The sequence below is a fragment of the Symphodus melops genome (genome assembly GCF_947650265.1).
Source record: "Symphodus melops genome assembly, chromosome: 7".
NCBI classification, from domain to species: domain Eukaryota; kingdom Metazoa; phylum Chordata; class Actinopteri; order Labriformes; family Labridae; genus Symphodus; species Symphodus melops.
In genome coordinates, this window is record NC_136697.1 from 2,287,651 (window position 1) to 2,313,160 (window position 25,510).

General features: G+C 44.8%; 1 long non-coding RNA gene across 1 annotated transcript; it reads left to right on the forward strand.

The window, feature by feature from the left end:
* The first annotated feature begins 12,292 nt into the window (after window positions 1–12,292).
* Window positions 12,293–12,631, forward strand: LOC306827121. The gene is made up of 2 exons (XR_013779581.1): window positions 12,293–12,436; window positions 12,533–12,631. It is a non-coding gene; the product is annotated as an uncharacterized lncRNA (long non-coding RNA).
* The last annotated feature ends 12,879 nt before the right edge of the window (window positions 12,632–25,510 follow it).

A 25,510-nucleotide genomic window follows, 5' to 3' on the forward strand; every position in this document is an offset into this window, starting at 1 on the left:
TTCTTTTCCTTGTCTAAGATGTTTATCTCATTAGGGACCGAAGCACTGACCAGTGCGAAGGACCCTATTGAAACCCAAATGATTATTATTATTTTTTTTTTTGTTCCGCCTCTTTGGAGCCATTTTTGACGGCTTGAACGTGAATGAAAACTCATCAAAATCTCCAATGTCATCGGGTCTGGCGAATAATTTGATATTCTCGTCATTTCGTAAAAAAAAATCGCAAAATGACTCAGTGGCGCCCCCTTCAAATTTTCAAAAGGGCCTCCCCATTGAGGTTTTATTCAGCATGCGAGATCTCACATAAAATCCTCTTACACCCATAGTCAAAACCAAACAGGAAGTCCGCCATATTTTTTTTCAATGGCGAAAATTCGCGTTTCACAGGTTAGATATTTGAACGAACTCCTCCAAAAGCAATTATCCGATTGACACAATGAGAATGTCAGTGTGTTCTCGACATGTTGAAGATCTCTCGTTGTGCTCCGCACGTTATTTCGTCAAAGGTCGTGGTCGTACGGACGCGTTGTTCTTCACAAACAGGAAGTAGTTTGTTATGGGTCTTAATATAGTCATACATTCATCAAACATCATACACATGATCCCAGTGGAAAAATAAAACTAGACATGTTGGCATAAAAAGTGGGCGTGGCTAATTTACTCAGTGGCGCCCCCATGAAATTTTCAAAAAGGCCTCCCCATTGAGGTTTTTTTGTCCTACATACACGAATTCTTTTATGCTCATTGGGCATGTCAGGAGCTACAGAAAATCCTCTTACACCTATAGTCATAACCAATCAGGAAGTCCGCCATATTTTTTTGAATGCAACAAAAATGGCCGAAATTCACATTTCACAGGTTAGCTATTTGAACGAACTCCTACAACAGCGTTTATCCGATCATCGTAAACTCAGTGTCAGTGTATTCTAGACATGCTGAAGATCTCTCGTTGTGCTCCGCACGTTATTTCGTTTAAGGGTGTGGCCATGGCGTACCATCAAACATTGATGTCTCGGCTCACCCCTATTTTACCTTTCTGAAAGGCCTCCCCATAGAGGTTTTTTTCTTTTACATGCATGACAATTTTTTTGTACGTTCATAATGTCAGGACCTACAAAAAATCCTCTTACACCCATAGTCAATACTAAACAGGAAGTCCGCCATATTTTTTTTAATGGCGAAAATTCGCGTTTCACAGGTTAGCTATTTGAACGAACTCCTCCAAAAGCAATTATCCCATTGACACAATGAGAATGTCAGTGTGATCTTGACATGTTGAAGGTCTCTCGTTGTGCTCTGCACGTTATTTCGTTAAAGGGCGTGGTCGTACATACGCGTTGTCACAAACAGGAAGTAGTTTGTTACAGTGCTTAATATAGGTGTAGAGTCACCAAACATCATACACATGATCCCAGTGGAAAAATAAAACTACACATGTTGGTATAATAAGTGGGCGTGGCTACATGACTCAGTGGCGCCCCCTTGAAATTTTCAAAAAGGCCTCCCCATTGAGGTTTTTTTGGCCTACATGCATGAACTTTTTTATACTCATTTGGCATGTCAGGAGCTACATAAAATCCTCTTACACCCATAGTCATAACCAAACAGGAAGTCCGACATATTTTTTTGAATGCAAGAAAAATGGCTGAAATTCCTTTTTCACAGGTTAGTTATTTGAACGAACTCCTACAACAGCGTTTATCCGATCATCGTAAACTCAGTGTCAGTGTGTTCTGGACATGTTGAAGATCTCTCGTTGTGCTCTGCACGTTATTTCGTTTAAGGGCGTACCATCAAACTTTGATGTCTCGGCTCACTCCAACTTTTTTAACCTTCGATGACTGTAAGGCCTGCTGCTTGGCCACTTGTCGCGGCTGCACTCCCGCGGTCGCACTCTCGCGGTCGCGACACGCGCCGGCAAGCGCGGGGTGCTTCGGTTCCTTCATCACCGCTTGCGGTTTTAATTGTTTTTTTTATTATCCTCAATTTAGAGACAAGGAAGAAGAAAGATGGCTGATACAGACACCCCTGCCAGCTCACCTGATGGTCTCCCTTACTTTGTTCTCCTCTCGGTGAACACCTTTGGACTGTGGAGGGAAGAGAGCATGCAAACTCCTCACAGAGAGACTCCTGTCAGACAGGGATTCAAACCTGTAACCTCCTCACTTTTATAACTGAACCACCGTTCAGCCAATGTGTTATACATCAAATAAAGTATTTATTGATTTAAACCTTTTCTCTCCTGTTTTAAGCTGTAAAAACATATAATGTCTCATGTTCTTGTAGGGCAATGACAGAAGTCACAGCTGGGAAACAAATAGCTTTAAAACACTAAAGTGCTTAACATTTAATGCAGGTTAGTGTTAAAGACAGCATGCACATAAAGAAAGTAAAGTGGTATGATACAGACACGACTGAGAAGGCAATTACATCATTATATTTTATTCAATCACATGAAATGTAACACAAGTCTTGTATCTTTAACAAATACAGATTGTGCTTAAAAACAGTGTGGTATTTTAAGCTACTTTCTTTCACTTGATTGTTCAGTTAGATGGAGGTAGTATTTAAGGTTTTTGTGGGTTATACAGGTTTGAAAGAGGCAAATGAATGCACAGTATTTTAAAGTTATAGCGGATCAATCTAAATATAACAAAAAGAAAATGTGGCTTATAAGAAAAACCTCGGCATTAAACAGCCTCTCTTTTCTTCCATTTATCTTTTGAATGAATTGTCAAACATTGCTCAGGACGTGCAAGCTGCGTCCTCTGTGGCTCAGGCACAACACTCGGGCCACTGTTTCACATCAGCCCGCCGTCCAGTGCTGTGTAAGATCAGACCAAACGCCCTGGTAAGAGAAGCAGTGGTCAGGTCCTCCAATCCATCCCGTCTTACAGAGCAGGCTTTGGAGGAGGGAGCTCACCAGAGAGGACGAGCTGGAAGAGAGAGAGAGAGGGGGGGGGGGGGGGGAGAGAGAGAGAGAGAGAGAGAGAGAGAGAGAGAGAGAGAGAGAGAGAGAGAGAGAGAGAGAGAGAGAGAGAGAGAGAGAGAGAGAGAGAGAGAGAGAGAGAGAGAGAGAGAGAGAGAGAGAGAGAGAGAGAGAGAGGCAACATGAGAAAAAGGAAATCCTCAGTTTAATGTATAATATGTTGGTGAAAACAGGGAAATACCTATTAAAAGACAAAAAAATCTTCATAAATGATTATAGATGCAAAACAAAAAACATTAATATATAATTTTGGGAGAAACGTGATCTTTATGCCTTCTTAGAGAGTTATATAAAACACTTCTTGTCAAAAGTGACAGAAGTGACAGTGTTCCTATTGTTATGTGTGAGCCGATGAGATTGCAGGATTGTGTCCCTCCCCTTTTCTTGATCCAATGAGATTGTCAGGATGTGTGGCTAAGCTTCGCCTTCCCTGTAAGCCAATGAGAGATCAGAAGAGTGTGTCTGCGCGGGGTGTGTAAATGTTAGAGGAGCAGGATTGCACCATGTTGCGAGGCTTTGCTCCTCGCGCGGGCGGCCCGGGTTCGTGTCCGGCCTGTGGCCACTTTCCCGCATGTCTCTCCCTACTCTCTCCCTGTTTCCGACTCTATCCACTGTCCTATCAATAAAGGCATAAAGGCCAAAAATAAACCCTTAAAAAAAATAATAATAATAATTTGTGTAAACATGATAAAAAGTAACGAAGATGAACAAGAAGATTGTTTTGCAACACGGTGGAAGCTGTGTTCAACAAAAAGAGAGAGTTGATGTTTCTCTGACGTTTTTTAAAGATTGTTTATCATTTCCAGAAACAAAAGCCTAAGAAACAAGATGGCGGCGCGAGCGCATCGCGAGGCCCAGCGTCTCTCCCAGATTTGCAATTTTGCAGTAATTCTCCTGTTAATTTCGGGCTTGTTCGTATGGAACAGCCTCGCCTTAACATCCTACACCCGACAGGAACTTTTGGATATTGGAATACATCTCCCTGACGATCTAATCAACAATCTTCGACTCATCCCCGAGATCGCCAAAACACCCGAGGCCATGCACTCTACCCGGCCGGGCGGAAGTGCTCGCAGGCGGCGTCGAGACCGTAAACAAAGGCGGGGGAAGCGCGGAGGTATAAGGGCTAAGCTAAAGCTAACACCGCACCGTCTCCCGTTACCCAGCATTTTCCTCGCTAATGTGCGGTCTTTGATGAACAAGATGGATGAGTTACGACTTCGCATCATCTACAGCAAGAGACTTATGGACTGTAATGTCATGATCTTCAAAGAAACATGGCTAAACAATGGAGTGCCGGACGAGGCTATCAAGCTAGCCGGTCGCCACACACTCCGGGCAGACAGAACAGCAGAGGACTCCGGTAAGACCAGAGGAGGAGGACTGCATTTATATCAACAAAACTTGGTGTACAGACTCTGTCATTATTGGGAGACACTGCTCAGTTAACATTGAGTTTCTCATGGTTAAATGTAGACCTTTCTATCAGCCAAGGGAGCTCAGCTCCACTATTTTAACTGCAGCGGCCTACATCCCTCCCGATGTAGATGCAAAAGCTGCTATGAAGGAACTTTACACAGCCATCAGTAAACAACAGACTGCTCACCCGGAGGCTGCATTTATAGTTGCAGGTGATTTTAATCACTCAAACTTAAAGACAGTGCTCCCTAAATTTCACCAGCATGTTTCCTGCAATACAAGAGGAAACAAAACTCTGGATCATGTTTACACTAACATCGCAGGAGCCTACACCACGACCCCCCTCCCCCACCTGGGACAGTCAGACCACCTTTCTTTGTTCCTCATCCCCAAGTACTCCCCACTCATCCAACGTGTGAAGCCATCAGTGACAACGATTAAAGTGTGGCCAGCGGGGACAGACCTTGTACTTCAGGACAAGTTCCATCACACAGACTGGAGTATTTTGCCTCTCAGGCTACCTTGGGCTCTCACACAGGCATTGACACCTATACTTCTTCTGTGCTGGATTAAATCAACACCACCATCGACAGTGTGACAACATGGAAGCAGATCACCACGTACCCAAACCAGAAGCCATAGATGAACAAGGAGGTGCGTCTCCTGCTAAAGGCCCACAACACCGGATTTAGATCAGGTGACGCAATGGCCTACAGCGTGTCCAGGGCAAACCTGAGGAGGGGCATCATCAAGGCAAAGCACTGCTACAAGCTGAAGGTAGAGGAACACTTCTCCAACTCCGACCCCAGACGCATGTGGCAGGGCATCCAGGCCACCAGTGACCATAAACCCAGCAACTCCACCCCGATGACCACAGATGTCTCCTTCCTGAACAAGCTAAATCACTTCTATGCTCGTTTCGATAGAGACAACAAGGAGACGCAGACCAAGACCTCCTGCAGACAACCAGCCCCTCTCACTCACCACCACAGACGTCCATGCTGCACTGAGCCGGATCAACGTCCGAAAGGCTGCTGGTCCAGACAGCACCCCTGGGCGCGTGCTTAGAGCATGTGCGGAGCAGCTCACTGGGGTTTTTACGGACATCTTCAACCTGTCCCTCGCCCAAGCAGCTGTGCCAGCATGCTTCAAAGCCACCTCCATTGTCCCAGTGCCGAAACACTCCAGCCCGACAGGCCTGAATGACTACCGCCCTGTAGCACTCACAACCATCATTATGAAGTGCTTTGAGCGACTGGTCCTAGCACACATGAAAATCTGCCTCCCACCCACACTGGACCCATACCAGTTTGCCTACCGCAGCAATAGGAGTACAGAGGATGCAGTCTCCACTGCGCTGCACTCTGTGCTCACACATCTGGACAATAACAACACATACGCACGAATGCTGTTTGTTGATTTCAGCTCAGCATTCAACACTGTCATCCCTTCAACACCTCCCTCCGTCACTGGATAATGGACTTTCTGACCAACAGACCCCAGTATGTTAGGTCAGGACACACTTGCTCCACCACCTTCTAAAAGTGGAATCTCATCTCTCATCTGAAACGTGTAATGCATCTGCACCGCATCCAAAGAAAATGTGTATTGAATAGACCAGACCTGGGAGAAATCTGAAGACAATAGACATTATACGGTTCGATCGTATGGGAAAAACCCTGTATAATACCCTTAAAAACAAAATCATCATAATGGGAAAATCTATATTATAATAAGCGTTAAAAAAGGCCATTCAAAATGGAAGGTTATAAGAGAGAGTGTGAATATAACGGCATCTGTTCAGACGACGTCCAACTTGTAGACCCACGCGACATCGACCTGAAAAACTCATCGACACCATGAATACCTGTAAGTTATATTAATTAATTTATATTTTATTTGCTGCTATCACGTAAAGGGTTAAGCGTTAAAGATATATTACTTTTTCTTTTTTAGCGGAACTGAATTCTGACGATGAGCTGACAAATCTCCTCATAGATTGTAAGTGTGTCAGGCTATTTATTTTAAAAAACAGCGTCTTTTTTAACATTATTATGATGATGATGATACATTTCATTCGTTGCAGTGAACAAAGTTCCATTTTTGGCTACATCGTCTCATCTTGCAGAAACCAGCGTTAGGACGGAGCTAGATGAACTGTCGGACGACTTGGTTCTCAGCGGGCTTACAGACGTATCGGCACCCGGTAAGGACCCGTTGGACGAAAGACAACAGAGACTACGCCGGCAACGCGAGCAACAGTGGCGGTGGCGAAAAAGCATATCCGGCGCGTCTGAGGAGACGTTCGGAGCACCGGCCGAGGCAGCACCCAGCATCCACGCCCCGAGCTATGAGCAGGGCAGAGAGCCGTCAAGAGCCGTTCTAACGGATATTTCACAGAACACACCGGCCGTGCAGCCCGCCGGTAAAAGTATAGGAAAACGTATAGGAAAACGTGGAAAATATCACCGAAACAGAGGTTCCTCCCCCTCCTCCGGGTCACGCGAACAATCCCGTTCTCGGAGGTCTGCGGAGAATCGTTCAAACAGAAACCGTAAGTTTTTATTTTATTCACGGCTTCTAATATTGCGTGTTATATTTTAAAAAACTATATTTGTATTTTTATACATTTTCTTTTTTATTACAGATAGCCATCTGTACATGCCCGAGGAGAGACGGTGGACTGCATCACGGGCCAGGGAAAGATCACGGACCCCGCGTGTATGTATCTGTTGTCGAAATTTCCAAAGGTTTATCGGTTACATCTGCGCTCATAACGACGCAAGAGGGGACATGTATTAGGTTTTTTTGTTTGTTTGTTTTTTTGTGATGTTGATTCTGTAGGGTTTTTTTTATAAAACTATGGATCCTGGGGAGTGTCAGGATCCCTTATTAGGGTTAAACATTGCGTTAGAAGAATTAAATCATGTTCAATCGGTCGTCAATAGTTTAGAGCATTTGCAATCGTTGATAGAGACCGTTAGCTTAGAGAATGAAGCCCCGGGGGAATCATACCTCGCAGATCCTCGCTCACCCGATCTTCAACATTTAAACCATGTACAATTTGAACATTTTGGCGAATTAGATGATGCTCTCAGACAGTTGCAGACAGGTAGCGGTGTAGATTCCCCATCTCCTTCACCCCCCTCTCCTCCTCCTCCCTCTCTCACACAGACACATCGGCAGCCTTTACCCCCAGCCTCACCATCACAGCAGGACCCTGAGCCACAGTCAGATGTAATTGCAGAGGATCAGCCTCAGCCCTTTGTAGTAAATCGCGATAGATTTAACAACGTTGAGATAAGGCAGATATTAAGGATTCCCACTCCTTCAGGCGCTGCTAATTACGGGGATTTTTACGGTACCGTGATGGGTACCGCTCAGGAACTGTGTGACAGAATCTTTTCACAAGCGCAAACGCAGGATGTTATCCAAATGGAATTAAGGGGTCAGCATTTTAGTAAAAGTGTATCCCGTTTAACAAGAATGAACGAGGACGACACGGGTCTCCTTATGTTTCAGAATCTGCTGGACGAGCTTGTTCAGTCAAACATGTCACTCATGACAGATCAGAATCTAGAATTAATGGTACAGTTGATTCGTAATCCTCGCAGTTCAGGTAGAAGAAAGTTGGATTCTATGCTCGACAGCGAAGTGGTGAGGAAAAGGAGACGTTTTCTTTACGTCGTGGAAAATCAAAACAATAGTCTGTGTTTTGCAATTAATCTCGCGCTGTTGCTTAATCCGGCTGTCAGTCACAGAGAAGCTGAAAGACTAGGGGCGGAGTTTCAGAGAAGAGTGGGGTTCACAGACGAGAGGGATTTAGTGACATTTCCCTCTTTGAAAACGCCTTAGACTGTAAAATTGTGGTTTTTTACAGAATCAAAGGTAGCCGTACCCTCGCTAAATTCCACACAGCGACGCCGAAAAAAGACAAAATGCTCTATCTTTTTCTCCACGAGAATCATTATTACGGAATAAAACATCTTTCCTGGGCACTCCTTACGTATGCTTAAACTGCTTTACGGGTTACAATAGTATCTGTAGCCACCGGTGCATGGATCATTGTTCCGCGTGCTTAGACCCACGGTGTTGTAAACTGTCATTTCGCCCCGTTACATGTCCAGATTGTCATCTTGTCAGATTACTGCCGTATAAAACATAGAGAACAAGTGGAGCGAGCGAGCACGACACAGCGAGAGACCAGAGTCACTCGCAGCCATTGCGATCTGTATAAAATGTGCGTTAAATGTTACAGATTATGGTATACAGGTATCGACGGTAACTGTAAGCCTCATGTTTGTGAACGGTTGAAATGCAAAATATGCGGAGAGCTTATGCCTGAAGGTGACGATAAAAAGAACCACCGGTGTTACATTCAACGGTTGGACCCCAACAAAGATTACAACGAAAACATTGTTTTTTACGACTTTGAATCATACACAGACGAGAGATCCGTACACATACCCTATCTCGTTTGCGCAAAATCGTTTAACGGGGAGAAATGGAGCGCGTGGGGACCTTCGTGCGCAACAAAATTCGTACATCATTTCAGAAACTCGAGCTATCGCCAAGCCGTTTTCATAGCTCACAATGCAAAAGGATTTGACGGGTACCTCATCATCAACGTTAGAGTTGGGCATAAAGCCTAATCTCATTATGCAAGGGAGCAAAGTCATCTGTTTTACCGAACCAGATTTTCAACAAAAGTACATAGATTCACTGTGTTTCTTAGCCATGCCGCTTGCATTATTCCCGAGGGCTCTGGGGTTTGAAAATAAAGTTAAAGGCTTTTTTCCTCACGGTTTTAGCTCAAAAAAGGCTTTAAAGTACACAGGTCCTTACCCTCCTGCTAAAACATACGGATTAGAGCGCATGACAGCTGCAGGCAGAGCTGATTTCAAAACGTGGTACAATCAGGTGCGTCACAGTGTCTTTAACTTTGCAAAAGAGTCACTTCTTTATTGTGAAAACGACGTTGACATTCTCGCAGAAGGCTGTACAATTTTCAGGAAAGGATTTATCGAAGAAACAGCGGTAGACCCTTTTAGCCGATCTACAATAGCCTCGGCTTGTATGAAGGTGTTCTTAACCAACTTCTTACCGGTAAATTCACTCGCAATACCCTCGCCAGATAATTACAAAAGACAAATAAAGACTCAGTCACACAGCGCTATTCACTGGCTCGACTTTGTGTCTCAGAGGGAGGGGGTGTTCATAGCACACGCACTCAATCAGGGGGAGGTGCAGATAGGGCCTTTCTTTGTTGACGGTTACGCTGAGCGAGACGGTATCAAATGTGCTTTTGAATTTATGGGGTGCTTTTACCACGGGTGTCAAACATGCTTTCAGCCTCAGGACGTGTGTCCGTTGACTAAGACGACTTTTGAAGAGCTGTACTCGGGCACCATGTGAAGGCTGGATACGCTCCAGAGTGTGTACGGTGTAAAAATGACTGTAATGTGGGAGCATCAATGGAACAAGATGAAAAAAACTGACGCGAACGTCATAAACTTTCTTCAGAGATACAATGCCCCGCAGCCGCTGATCCCCCGCGACGCTCTGAACGGGGGGAGGACCTGCGCCGTGAGACTGAGACACACAGCTGAGGTGAACGAGTCTGTACGCTATGTTGACGTTACTTCCCTGTACCCTTACGTTAACTGCAGCTTCCCTTATCCTCTAGGTCAGGGTTTCTTAACCTTTTTGACCTTGGGGCCCAACATTTTCAGGGCAAGGTCATCTGGGGCCCAATCGAGTGAATGGTTCTGATTTAACTTTTGCGGTCATTTTTAATTAATAGCTATTTGTGTCACTATGTTGTAATAATGAATACTGTTCTTCATTTGTATGTTTTTTAATCAATATATGAACCTATACATAGGCTAATTATGCATAAAACCTTGCACAAGTTAAGATCATTTAATTAATTTTGCTCATATAAAACCATGTCTAAGTGCATGTTTGTCAGATAAGTAATACAATATAAACTTAGCAAAAAAGCAATACAATTAGGTGCTCAATGAAGTTAGGTAGATTTGGTGAAATTAAAAAGAGCATTCTGTTTTGTGTAGCGCTGCCCCCGTAGCTGTCATTATTTTTTCGTTTTAAGAACCTCTCCATTACGTTTCCATTCAGATTCAGGCCCCGTTTACACGGAGACGCTGTGACAGTAAGACGAAACATTTGGACATGCGCAGTAGTCGAGAACAAACAACAATGGCGGCGGCTATGTGCTTCAGCAGCTATTCGCGTTGTATCGTCTTTTAAAACAGAACCTTGATATGATACATTGTGTATGACGCCGCCGAAAGAGTAACAAATACTTGCGGCAAACAGTTCAACCTTTACCCGAGCGCAGGGCGACCATACGCAGCATCTAGGTAAGACTTGGGAGAACTAGCCACTAAAGAGGATGTTGTGGAGGAAGTGGTTATACTGCTGAGTGTTGCACGTGTCGCGTTGTAAAGTTCAACTACTTCTAACTGATGATACTGCCTCTGGTGGTCGGAGAGTATATTGCAGGCCAACGATCACGGCCCTTACGGCCCACAGATGCAAACATATTATCCCCATGGCCCCATGGTTAAGAAACCCTGCTCTAGGTCACTCTGAAATCATTTACAAAGATTTTAAAGAGCTGAACGCCAACTTTGGGTTAATCAGAGCCAAGGTGTATCCGCAGAGGGGTTTGTATTTTCCTGTTTTACCTTACAGGACAAGCGCCGGTAAACTCGTGTTTACATTGTGCCGGGCATGCGCAGAGCTGAACGCCCAGACAGAGTCGTGTAGTCATGACGACGAGGCCAGAGCGTTGAGCGGAGTCTGGGTCACCCCCGAGTTCAACAAGGCTCTAGAAATGGGGTATCGCCTGTCGGAAATTACAGAGGTATGGCATTTTGATCGTAGCGATGATTCAATCTTTTTAAAGTATATGCAGACTTTTTTAAAAGGAAAACAAGAAGCGAGTGGGTATCCGCCTGAGGCCGTAGACGATGAGAGCCGAGAGCAGTACGTCAGAGATTACAAAGAACACCAGGGCATCCTGCTGGACGCTGACAAAATCAAACCGAATCCTGCCAAAAGACAAGTGTCTCAATTGTGTCTCAACAGTTTCTGGGGTAAATTTGCTCAGAGAAACAACCTGTGTCACACAGAGATCATTTCAGAGCCTGAAGAGTTTTTCTCTTTGATGTTCTCGGAAAAACACACTATCAAGTTTTTTTCTTTCCTTAACGATAACATGGCACTCGTTCAGTGGGTATATGGTAAGAATTATATTCCTCCACCGAATAAAGTTGACAACGTGTTTATAGCCGCTTTCACTACGGCTTACGGGCGTTTAAAATTGTACGAGTATTTACATCAGCTGCAGGATAGAGTGCTTTATTTCGATACAGACAGTCTCATTTACAGCAAAAAAGAAGGAGAGACGGAGCTGGAGTTGGGCAATTACCTCGGTGATTTGACCGACAAATTAGACGGTGACACCATTCGGGATTTTGCAGCCGCGGGTCCAAAGAGTTACGCTTATCAGACGAGAAAAAACAAAGTGGTTTTGAAGGTAAAAGGTATCACGCAAACGCACGCATGTTGTAAGAATATCAACTTTGACAGCGTCGCAAAATTGGTTGATGTCTTTGTGAAACAATCACACGGGGTAAATGCTGCAGGGGCTCCTGCAGATGCTGAGGAGGAGGAGGAGACGGGAGAAGGGGGAGGGATGTTTTTAGAAACCCCCCAGTGGAACATTCGACGTGATAAAAAGTGTTTTCAACTCAGCAACACTGTTACGATGCACTGTAGCTTGGACCCAGACGCACGACTCAGAGACAATTAAACAGTGAACAATATTTAATAAACACGAATAAGTGACACGAGTGACAATCCTTGCTCGTCCGTGAGCAGTGAATGAGAATATGGTGACGATCTTGTGAAGTAATCCGAATCCCGAATCCTGAACGCGTGAGGTGAAGGCAGGTGAGCAGAACAAACAGGCAGACAGGACGGCGGGGCAGGAGAGTCTTGGTGAGGAGCACTGATGGAGGGAAAAAACAAGAGGAGGGTCAAAACACGAAGCCACAAAATACAGAGAATCCACAAAATACGAGTGAGCCTGATCAGAGTATTCACCACTTGGAGAGAGTAATAATCCGGCGCCGACTGTGTGTGGAGAGCGGCTAAAATACTGACGCTGATGATGATGAGCTGCACCTGGGAAAACACACCTGCTGCCAATCTGGGTAGTGGGAGGAGACAGGAGGAGCAGACAGACAGGGGAAAACAGACAACACACACCAGTAGGAGGGAACTATACAGAAACCAACTCATGACAGTACCCTCCCCTTAACGACCGCCTCCTGGCGGTCCTCCAGGCTTACCAGGGTTAGCCCGATAAAAATCCCTAATAAGAGATTTGCTCAATATGAGTTTTCTGGAAATCCATCTACGTTCCTCTGGACCGTAACCCACCCAGTCAACTAAAAACTGAAATCCACGCCCCCTGCGGCGAACGTCCATAATCCGATTCACATCAAAGGCAGGATGGCCGTCGATGAGTTGGGGGGGTGGAGGGGCGACGGCCGGAGGGCTCAGCTCACTGGTGACCACCGGCTTAAGTTGAGACACGTGGAAAGTGGGGTGGATGTTGAGGGCAGGAGGAAGTCTGAGGCGGACCGCAGAGGGGTTAATGATTTCAACAATCTCATAGGGCCCAATAAAACAGGGAGCCAGCTTCTTGGAAGCCACACTGAGGGGAATGTCTTTAGAGTTTAACCAAACCTTCTGTCCGGGAGTGTAAGTGGGAGCAGGGATCCTGCGGCGGTCTGCCAGTCTCCGATTACGCTCCCTAGACCTAAGCAGAGCCGCACGAGCCTCCTTCCAAACTCTGCGGATCCGTTGCAGATACTTCTGCACTGAGGGAACAGCAATGTCTTGTTCCTGGGTGGGGAACAGAGGAGGTAAATAACCCAAAGAACACTGAAAAGGTGTCATACCTGTGGCTGAAGACGTGAGGGAATTATGGGCATACTCCACCCATGCCAGGTGTTGACTCCAGGTGGTAGGTTTCCGCGCACATACGCATCGGAGAGCGGCCTCCAGATCCTGGTTGGCCCTTTCCGTTTGACCATTGGATTGTGGGTGGTTACCTGAAGAGAGGCTGACTGTAGCTCCCAGTGCCTGACAAAAAACTCTCCAAACCTGTGAAGTGAACTGAGGACCACGGTCTGACACAATGTCCACAGGAATCCCATGCAGTCTGTATACGTTACTAGTCAGCAGGTCAGCAGTCTCTGTGGCAGAGGGTAGTTTGGGCAGAGCAACAAAATGGGCAGACTTAGAAAAGCGATCAACAATGGTGAGAACTACCGTATTACCTTCAGATGGAGGTAATCCTTTGACAAAGTCGAGAGCGATGTGAGACCAAGGACGGGCAGGCACTGGGAGTGGATGAAGGAGACCTACCGGGGTCGATGAGAGGCCTTATTCCGGGAGCACACCGAGCATGCTAACACAAACTCCTTTACATCCGAGCTCATAGTTGGCCACCAGAAGTGTCTTTTAATAAGGTCCAAAGTCCGAGCCACCCCTGGATGACAAGCAATCTTAGACGAGTGCCCCCACTGGATAACCTGGGAACGGACAGAATCAGGTACAAACAAGCAGTTAAGGGGACCCCCACCAGGATCAGGGTGTGACCTCTGAGCTTCCCTCACCACCGACTCAATCTTCCACGTGACCGAAGCCACCAGGCACGAAGAAGGTAATATGGTGTCAGGATGATTCGAGGTCTCATTGTCTTTAGAAAATTGTCTGGACAAAGCTTCAGGTTTTACATTCTTACTCCCTGGTCTGTAGGTAACTGTAAACTGAAACCTGGTGAAAAACAGGGCCCAACGGGCTTGTCGTGAATTGAGTCGTTTGGCAGTCTGAATGTAAGATAGATTCTTGTGGTCGGACCAAACCACAAATGGTATCTCGGCTCCCTCTAGCCAGTGACGCCACTCCTCTAGAGCTAGTTTGACTGCCAGTAGCTCCCTGTTTCCGACGTCGTAGTTCCTCTCGGCGGCAGACAGTTTCCGGGAGAAGAAAGCACAAGGATGTAGTTTCTGGTAACCTGCTGCTCGTTGAGACAAAACTGCACCCACACCAATGTCCGATGCGTCGACCTCCACAATAAATTGTCTCTTAGGGTCAGGTTGGATGAGGATGGGTGCTGATGAGAACCTTTCCTTGAGATTCTGGAAAGCCTCCTCAGCTGCAGAGGACCAAATGAAAGGAACATTGAGAGACGTGAGTTTGGTTAGTGTAGCGACAACCTGACTGTAGTTCCTTATGAACCGACGGTAGAAGTTTGCAAAGCCTAAGAATCGTTGCAACTGTTTGCGAGAATTAGGAGTCTCCCAGTCCATCACCGCCTTGATCTTAGCTGGATCGGTCCTCACCTGGCCACTCTCTAAAATGTATCCCAAAAATGACACAGATGGAGAATGAAATTCACATTTCTCAGCTTTTACAAACAGTCTGTTTTCCAAGAGTCTTTGTAGAACCTTGCGAACGTGAACAATATGTTCCTCCAGTGTCCGTGAAAAAATTAAAATATCGTCCAAATAGACAAAGACCGAATGGTTCAACAAGTCTCTGAGAATGTCATTGACAAGTGCCTGGAAAACTGCAGGGGCATTGGTAAGACCGAAAGGCATGACCAAGTACTCGAAGTGGCCTAGAGGGGTGTTGAATGCTGTCTTCCATTCGTCCCCCTCCTTGATGCGTACGAGGTGATAGGCATTGCGGAGATTGAGCTTCGTGAAGATGGTGGCCCCGTGAAGGGGTTCAAAAGCAGAGCTAATGAGAGGTAGGGGATACTTATTCTTTATCGTGATGTGATTGAGACCCCTATAATCGATGCAAGGTCGTAGGGATTTATCTTTCTTGTCGACAAAGAAGAACCCTGCCCCTAGTGGAGACGACGAAGGACGAATAATGCCTGAATTAAGAGACTCTGTAATGTATGTCTCCATAGCTTCTCGTTCAGGGGCCGACAAGTTAAAAAGGCGACTAGTGGGTAACGGGGAGCCAGGCAACAAATCAATGGCGCAATCATATGGTCTGTGAGGAGGAAGAGATAGCGCTCTCTCTTTACTGAAAACTTCGCGGAGGTCGTGGTAAACTGAGGGAACTGAAGAAACGTCGGGCGGTTTCGCAGAGAGTGGACACGAGGATGATTTACACGAGGGAGACGCGGAAGTCAGACAGTTAGCGAGACAGAAGTTACTCCAACTAATTATTTTCCCTGCAGCCCAATCAATCAGGGGATTGTGGAGTTGAAGCCATGGAAGGCCTAAAACAATGGGTGCATGGGCAGAAGGCATGACATGAAATGCCAATTGTTCACGGTGATTACCGGCTAGGAGTAGTGATAACGCTTCAGTTTCATGTTCGACACAAGCGAGACGTTGACCATTTAAAGCGTCCACTAGCAGAGGCTGAGAAATGGGTCGAACCGGGATATGAGCTTGATTCACTAATTCAATATCAATAAAATTAGAATCAGCACCTGAATCCACTAAAGCAAGCAACGTCAGAGGTTTACCATTAATAAAAATGCTAGCTTCTAGGTTGAGGCGTTTACGGGGAGAACAAGGAACTGCGGCTCTACTCACCAGCACCCCGACTGAGACTGATGAGTGAACTAGTTTAAACGTCTAGGACAGTTTATCAGTCGGTGTCCCTCCTCGCCACAATAGATACACAACCTCTGCTGAAAGCGTTGATTCCCCTCGGCGGGCGTTAGCCGACTCCGTCCAATTTGCATAGGAACCTCCGGTTGTTCCTCAGGGTGTGGGGTCTCACTGAGAGTCCTGTTAGCAAAACTAGGAGGATTAGAGCTGAGGTGTTGAAACGGACTCTCTTGTGCCCTTTCGCGTTTTCGCTCACGGATACGGTTATCTATCTTTATAGCTAGCGTGATTAGCTCCTGTAAGCTGTTAGTCTCCGGACGGCCCACCAGGCTATCTTTAACTTCCCCCTTTAACCCTTTCAAAAATATCCCTTGCAATGCCCTATCGTCCCAACCTAGCTCCACGGCTAAGGTACGAAATTCAATAGAGAACTCAGCCACGCTTCTGGAGCCCTGACGAAGACTGAGCAGTTGGTTACCTGTGTCTTTACTAGCAACGGGATGATCAAACACAGCAGTCATTTCGTCAAAGAATTGTTTAAAGCTAACATTAGCTGTGAGTGGGTTGTGCCAAAAGGCAGTACCCCAAGATCTAGCCTGACCCGAAAGCAAACCTAAAACATACGCAATCCTAGCGCGGTCACTGGAATATGTCAGGGGTTGGGTTTCAAAAACGAGGCTACATTGGAACAAAAATGACTTGCAATCCCCCAATTTACCACTGTACCTCTCTGGTGCTGGGATGAATGGTTCACGAGGTTGAGCTGAGCTGGAGGAAGGAATGGCTGAGTGAGACGGAGTGGAAGCGCTCGCCTGGAGAGGTTGTAACTGAACCTCAACTCGATTGAGGCTAGCGGTAATAACCTGAAGTGAGTCAATAAGTCCACGGAGGGTTTGATCATGCTGCCCAAGCATGATTCCCTGCGACGAAATGGCATGACGTAGGGCGTTAACTTTACTCTCTGTTTCTGGGTCGGCTGGGTCCATGATTGGCCGGATTATTCTGTTACGATGCACTGTAGCTTGGACCCAGACGCACGACTCAGAGACAATTAAACAGTGAACAATATTTAATAAACACGAATAAGTGACACGAGTGACAATGAGTGAGAGTCCTTGCTCGTCCGTGAGCAGTGAATGAGAATATGGTGACGATCTTGTGAAGTAATCCGAATCCCGAACGCGTGAGGTGAAGGCAGGTGAGCAGAACAAACAGGCAGACAGGACGGCGGGGCAGGAGAGTCTTGGTGAGGAGCACTGATGGAGGGAAAAAACAAGAGGAGGGTCAAAACACGAAGCCACAAAATACAGAGAATCCACAAAATACGAGTGAGCCTGATCAGAGTATTCACCACTTGGAGAGAGTAATAATCCGGCGCCGACTGTGTGTGGAGAGCGGCTAAAATACTGACGCTGATGATGATGAGCTGCACCTGGGAAAACACACCTGCTGCCAATCTGGGTAGTGGGAGGAGACAGGAGGAGCAGACAGACAGGGGAAAACAGACAACACACACCAGTAGGAGGGAACTATACAGAAACCAACTCATGACAAACACCTCATTTCAGAAAAGGTTTCGTGTAGTATTTGACAAGAGAAGGTTGTTACATACAGGTCATACACTGCCTTTTGGTTTTTGAGGGAGAAAACATGTTGCATCAGGCTGAAGAAACTGAGTTTGATTTTAAATTAAATCCACCATTTTCGTGTCAGATAGTGGGTCCTAGCGGATGTGGAAAGACATATTTTGTTAAAAATGTTTTAGACAATTGCAAAGATGTTATGCAACGAGTTCCTGACAATATTGTATGGATTTATACTTCTTGTCAACCGATGTATGACGAACTGCAAGAAAATAATAAAAATATTAAATTCATCAAAGGACTGCCTGATTCATTCGACGACGAGGATTTGTTTCCCCCTCACCAAACTCATCTTGTTATACTGGACGATGTTTTATTACAGGCGGCAGAACATCCGGAGGTGGCCAGAATCTTCACGCAGTATAGACACCATAAAAATATGAGCGTAATGCTGCTCACTCAAAATCTTTTTTACAAAGGGAAATACAGTCGCACCATCAGCTTGAATACAAACTATTTGGTGCTCTTCAATAACCCTCGAGATAAATTGCAAATCAACGTGTTGGCTCAGCAGGTATTTCCGGGGAGAAAACCGTTTTTTATTCAGAGTTTTGAAGACGCAACGCAGACGCCCTTCTCATATTTAGTTGTAGACCTTACGCCGAGCTGCCCAGAACGTTACAGACTAAGAGCCGGTATACTGCCTCATCAACGGCCTGTGGTTTATCTGGCAAAGAAAAATGTCTGAACGTATAAAAAGAAACGCGCCGTTGTTGAGCGCTTTATCTCAGTGCACACCTCGGAAGAGAAAAGATATTATCCGTAACTGCTCTCCCGACTTTCTTCAGTGTATCGGTGAAATTTGTTTTAATTTGTTAAAGGGAAACATCCCTCTCAAACAGTGTCAGTATAATAAACTGAAGAAACAGAAAAAAAACATCAGACTGCTGGCAGACAGACAAATATCTCAGAAGAAGAAACGTCTTGCTTTGGTGAATCAGTCGGGGGGATTTTTACTTCCACTGCTGTCAACGGTGGTCCCTATAAAAGGAGAGCTTGTAGGAGGTCTGGTGAATAGAAGACAATAACTTTTTTATGTTTTAAAAAACCCGCCGAGATGGATAATCAACCAAAAGCAACACATAAAATGTATTTGGTGGATGCGCAACAGATGAAACGCCTGAGTCATTCATATCCCTCTGTGCCCCCGGTGGGGGGTGAGACCCTGACTCAAACGATGAGACGCACTGCGGAAAGTGATTTAGACGAGCAAATGAGGGCTGTGTTGAACGATCCTGGACTTAATCCTTAGGAAAAAATTAAAAAATACAACGCGCTGTTGCAGAGATATCTAACGTTTATCAAACAGGACGTTAAAGACGAGAAAAATCAGACGAGACAGTCTAGACTCTCTGAAGAAGACCCTCTTGACCCATTAACCTCTCCCCCATCACAACCTCAGCAGCAACATCAACAACAAAGGGGCGATGAAACAATCGATGAAGTCCTCGATGCCCTCCCCCAACGTGATCAAAAGAAGGCCTCTTATATCTTGAATAAAATGAGCAAAAGCGGCGAGGCTCTGTGGACGGATAGAGGCGAATTCGTTCACAAAGGCAAAGTGATTAAAGGTTCACATATTCTCGACCTGATTAAACACTTGTCATCCTACAAAAGACCCCAGAGATCCACGCCTGATGGTTGGAGAGAGTTTCTAAATACACTCGCTGCTTTAAACGTCCCGATTTCATCGGTAAACAATCCTGAAGCACGCGCACAATATCACAGCTTGATATCTGAGGGGGAGTCAGGAGATCTATTGTTTTATCTCCAAACTGGAGTACTCCCATGATAAAGCCGCCCTCCGCCAGAGAGACGAATGTGACGCCCCATAGACGCTCAGATTTAAAACTTATGAGAAAAAGAAATTCTCCTTGGATTAGTTTCACGAGTTAGTTGTAACTTTTGTTATAAGTAATAATAATAATAATAATAATAATAATAATAATAATAATAATAATAATAAAAACACGTTTCAAAAAAGGTTCTGTTTTTCTGTTTTTTTTATTTCATATACCGTAACAGTTTTTAAACACTTTTTCACAAAATCAGTTACAATCTCATAATTTTTTAATGGATCTTCTTTTTTTTTTTTGTAACTTTATTTTTAAACAGTTTGGGGCATACAGAAAACAAAAGAACCAGAGAGAGTCACAGGTACACTTCACATCTTGTTAACATTGTCACCGTCCACAGATTGCCTAAAACAGTCCCATCTTTGCCAGTATTTTTCCCCCTTGTGATGTTGTAGGCGGAGGCTGAAGGTCATGAGTTCCATTGTTCTTATGTGTTCGACTACTTGTAACAGAAGATCCATTGGAGGAGTGTCTTTTTTGAGCCAATATTTAGTGATGGTTTTTTTTGCGGCAGCAAGGATAATCCTGAATAAATATGCGTCTTTCTGACATATTCCCTTTGGAGGCACACCAAGAAACAAAGTGGAAAAAGACAGCTCCATTTGAATATCTAACACTAAATTCAGTAATCTAATCACCTTCTTCCAAAAATCAACAATACCCGGGCATTAATGGATCTTCTTGATACAAAAGCTAAAACATTCTGAAAACTAAACCCGCAGGCACTATGACATAGATAATAAACGCAGTGTTGACCGCAGGCAGCGGACAAATTGTGCTGCAGTTGTCTATTGTGGTGTAAAATATCGTTGGAGCGGTCCTTTAAAAACATCAAAATGTCTTTTGGATAATAAGAGAAATTAGGCTGAAATCCAAAAGAATCAAAAAACGTAGATGTCCCGTCTGTCTCTAACGTGAGGGCCAGCCAGTGCTCCCCCGGTTCATGAGCTGGATGGGTATTTACCACGAAATAAGCAGGGGGGTCGAAAGATGTTGTCAGCCCGTGTAATTGATCACACGCCTAAACCCCGCAGAAACGATCTCCAATTAAACGGGTCAATAGACTCTCCAGTTGATGACTGTTCATGTTTTTTATTTTTTTTTGTAATAATCCACCATAACCTGCCGTTTTGAATTAATTTCCAAAATAGAATCGTAACAGGCATACACTATTAAGGTTGTGGTGTGTGGAAGAGCGACCCTAAATCGCATCTCAAGCCTCAAACTCCCGCTGGTAACCGGGGACAATGCGTCTGTGTCCTCTTCTGCGTTTAGATTGAATACGAAGAGAGAATATCCCTCCTCAAACTCTTTCCTGTCGATACAGAGAGGTAAATCCTTCAAATGTCTCCCTGTAGCCAAAAACATGTTGTAATACTCTCTGACAGACACACCGTTGTTAAATTGAGGCTGGAAAGCTTTGGCTGGTACCTGTCTGCCGTCCGGGCACAGAGCCAGGTATTCCACATCGTTGTGAATAAAGTTGAACGATGAACGGTCGCGCGCGCCCGTGAACGATACGTGATGTGTCATCGCTATCACCACGTACTTAGGCATTGTACCGAGAAAAAGGTTTTCTTGGGTGCAAATTCGTGAGTTCTGTGGGATTGAATATGTCTTCACGTTTACTCTGGAGATCGGGTAGAGTGCGTTCCCGCGAGCCAAGGCGGAGGCATGACCTTAGCGAACGGGCGGGCCACACTCACCTTCTTTACATACAAGGAAGCTCCCAGGACCTTTAGACGAGAGGTGTGTTTGCTGCCCCCATGAGGCAAAAGGCGTCAGATGCTCTTGTCAGTTTGATCCTCAGGTCTACAGTATTCAGCAACAATCGCTCACTAAACATTATATCTGCGTGTATAGGGCCCAGCAGATGGACTTCTCGGGACCTCGCTTGTAAATGCTGCTCTTTCACGTAAACCAAGATTTGGGCCATTGACGGTGACGACTGAATCAATAGCACCAGCTGTATCTTTATAGAATAGCCCTGCACTAAACTGTGTTTTCAAAGTGGCATCTGAATAGTTTAACAAGGCTTCAATCATAGCCCTATATGGGTGGGTGGCACTGGACTGCGATATGAGTCTATCTCCCAGAATAATATCGCATTGGCTAAAAATAGTGTTTAAAGGGTAATTAATCCTACAGGGGCATCAACCGCTAGGTCAGTGCCATCCTCATTAGTAATTTTCACCCTGAGGTGTAACAATGTGTCATTAAGATCTAAATATTTCTCTCCATCCCCCGGTATAAAAAATTCTAAAGGGCTTGTATCAGTTAAGGCCGACAGGCATGACCTCTGTGTAGAGTTTCTCATTGATGGACAACTGTGTCATCGGGGCTGAAAATAAATCCAACTCAGCCATACTACACTCTGTGGACTTGTGATGGAGCAAAGCCATTTTTAAAAATAATAATAATAATTTTCCTCTGAAACTTTTAGTTTTTAGAGAAATATGTCTCCAGAGTCTATGTTTATGTCGGAGGAGCTCCTTCCTTTAGCGAGGGTTCTGCGTACTGGTTTCTTCTTTGCTTTGCGTCGTTTAATTTTAACAGATAAAGGCCTGTCACCAGGGGGTCTCTTTCTGGGCCTTCGGGCCAACATCATTATACCGTTGCCTTCTTGCGAATCTCCTTCTCTGGTAAGTCTGGTCATTGCATGGGTGAAGGCCTGGGAAGCAATGTTTTTCGCTGCTGAGGTTAAATGAGGTTTGGCGATATTAAATCCTTTTTTAATCATAGGCGCTACAAATCGAAAAAGCCTTGAAAAAACAGATCCAATTCCACGTCCGTACATGACAGGGGCCCCATAAAATCCTGGGAGGGCCCCTCCCACCTGGTTTTCATAATAACTCACAAAACGGTTAGGATCCAAAGCTTGATGCATCATTTTTATTTATTTTTCTTAATTAAAATTGAGAAGAAGCCAGTTTAAAATGTAATTTCACCACCGTCTTCCCGAAAGTAAACTTGATCGGCTGATTCTGGTCAGTTTTAATTTCCACCAAGATGTTCTCAATATGATTTTTGGATACAGGCAAGTAGTAGGGTGGATTGTAATACTGGGTAATTACATCACCGTATTTACCTCTCACGTCAATGGATCTCAGGAGAGGAGCATAAGAGTCACCTACTACCTGGTGCCTCACAATGTCGCTATAACAGAACATGTGGTAAAACCCGCCCTTTATATCGGCGGGGTAAGGTGCCATCCTCGTATCGAAAATATTCCACACCCCGGGTTTTACACCTAAAATATAGGCTAAAGGAGAAAAAAAACGCAAATGAACCTGGCCCCCTGCCTGATATTCATATCTCTTATAAATATCATTGTAGACTAAACGTATATCCGATCCGATTTTTACTAAGGAACGGTTTAACTAGTTTGTGAATTCTACCAGATTGCTGTAGTAACCTCCTCTAATTTTTTGATGATTGACCACAGGTACAGGTACGTTGCTTTCAGGGGGCTTATCTCTCCATTCAAAGAACGCCGAATCGATAGGAACATTGAACCAAGTGTTGGGTCCAGCCAGGATGGCAAAGTTCAGGCTGTGTATGTTTGGAGAACTACGACAAAAGACTCTTTATCCCAGCATGCCTTGCAGGTACTCCCAGAATGCCTTGCCACACCTAACACATAGGTGTGAAGTCTGGGAGGTATAAAGCCGGCCATGCCCCATTGTTCACTCTCTTTCAAACGTCGTCTGCCGACGTCCGAGGATACCCAACTCTGTTCCTGTTTCCAGCACGCTTCCCTTTGTTTAAAGGTTTGGGCGCGCAGCTGATCCAAAGGCCTTGAAGCACACCGACGTCCGAAATTCCGAGCTTAGATCATCCACTTGAACGCATCTCCAAAGAAGAGCGTCTATTTCTCCCGTATTGAAACGGTATTGAGAGAGATTGTAAGGATTACGTCTCGTTCCGTCCTTTAAAGAAAGGACACCCACGGAGATCACCTCGCTCGACGGAGGACACTACGGCCCTTTGCTCAACCCCCTTGGATGCACCGCCATCTCCAAACAACTGCAGGAAGATCGTTCCAGGACCCCCTTTGCTCCTTTCATCAACCGTGGACAAACGGTTACAAGTGAGGCTTAGCTAGGTCTGGGCAGTTAGATATAGAGAGTGTGTTTAATAACTGAGTTATTATGGTGAAACGGTGATAATATTTGCTTGGTGTTTGACCACTGTGTCTTAGATTTTACCAGAGTAAAATCTCCTTTGTTCTCTTTGTTTGACCACTGTGTCTTAGATTTTACCAGAGTAAAATCTCTTTTGTTCTCCTTATTTGTGCCGCTGTGTCTTAGATTTTACCAGAGTAAAATCGCTTTTGTTTCCTTTACTTGTGCCGCTGTGTCCCGCGTGTTATCTGTGAGCTCCCACGTCATAACCGGGTAATAGACTCACTATCAGAAAGACTAGTGTGAACGCCGTCTGATACAAATCCGGCCACTTGCTTCTGGTACGCGACGTAAACTGTGCTCTGAGTTGTGGTGAGCTCCAGTCCGAGATTGAGCTGTCGAGGTGCGTTGTTTTCTCTCGCTCTCTCGCCTTTACACACACACCTTTCGGTAGACGCACACACATAGATCTGTGGCTTTCCAGACGCTGCATAAACGTAGATCACGTTCTGTGTCCGCCATCACGTGACCACGCGTGGTCGTCGCCATTTTGATCTGTCTCTGTCTGTCTGTTCCCCCCCCCTTTCTCTCTCTCTCTCTCTCTCTCTCTCTCACTCTCTCTCACACACACACACACACACACACACACACACACACACACACACATGTGCCACGCTTGTTTGTTAATTGTAGTTTGGCTTATGATGGTTATTTGTTTGATTGGGTTTCATTGATTTACTTGATGTTGCTTTGTTAAATAAATTCTATTATATCTTAAAAAGTCGTTGTTTGTGATCACTGGGAATTTGCTTTGTGACTTAGGCTGGGTGAAAGGGCTTTGTGTTCGGATTTCACACCTTCAATTAAATACAGATTATTAATTATTAATGATATTGGTATTTAATTAAATAATTTGAGACTGATATTGGTAATATTTTGGTTGTTCCCTGTTTACAGGGTGGTGCCCCGAGGTTTATTAAACGCAGTTTAATAACAATTATTGATTTAGATTAATAATTAAATAAACTTAATTATTAATTTATTTTGACAATCAAATTTTACTTCATAACACCCAACATAACAGTTGGTCAGGTATTCGCTCCTGAAAATTCCCAACATAATGATGCATCCCGTGTGAGGCCCTTAATAAACCAGCTTTGTTGCATTGTTTGTTCACAGTGATCCAAACTTTTAATCCTAAAGTTATTCTTCTAAAGGAAATTCTCTTTTCTTTGGGAGATTACTTTTTGTGTTTTTAAAGCAAAGCAAACATCAAGTTGTGTGTTAGTTGTGCTGTTGTGTGTTGATGAGTGAGTAGTTTAATAAAAATTTTTGTGCTTATTGTTGTTGGAGACAACAAGTTAGCCATTTGTTTAGTCAGGAGTGTAACTTTAAAATTGTTACAGAGCCAGCTGCCTGAGAGGTGTGTCTTCCCCCATTCCTCAAAAGGACTTGAGGTGTGAATGCTCGCACCTAGCTGCCAGGACAGACTGCACTGATCCGGTTTAGAACGGTCAGAATTGCCTCCTGCTGACTTTTATATTGCAGCTTCACAAACAGTAATCCACTAAGGTATTCTGTTTTACCACATCAACATTAACATCAACATGGGTACCAATACTTCTTGTGAGCCAGGAGCTAAGACTCCTTTTGGATCAGACCACCACACATCACCACAAGAAACTGTTGCTGGTCTGACACACCGCTCCTTAGGGGAGATTTCAAACCTGAACAGCTATTTAATTAGCATTTGTAAGAACACCTTGAGAAAGGTAGGTGACCAGGCCAACCCCCGAGC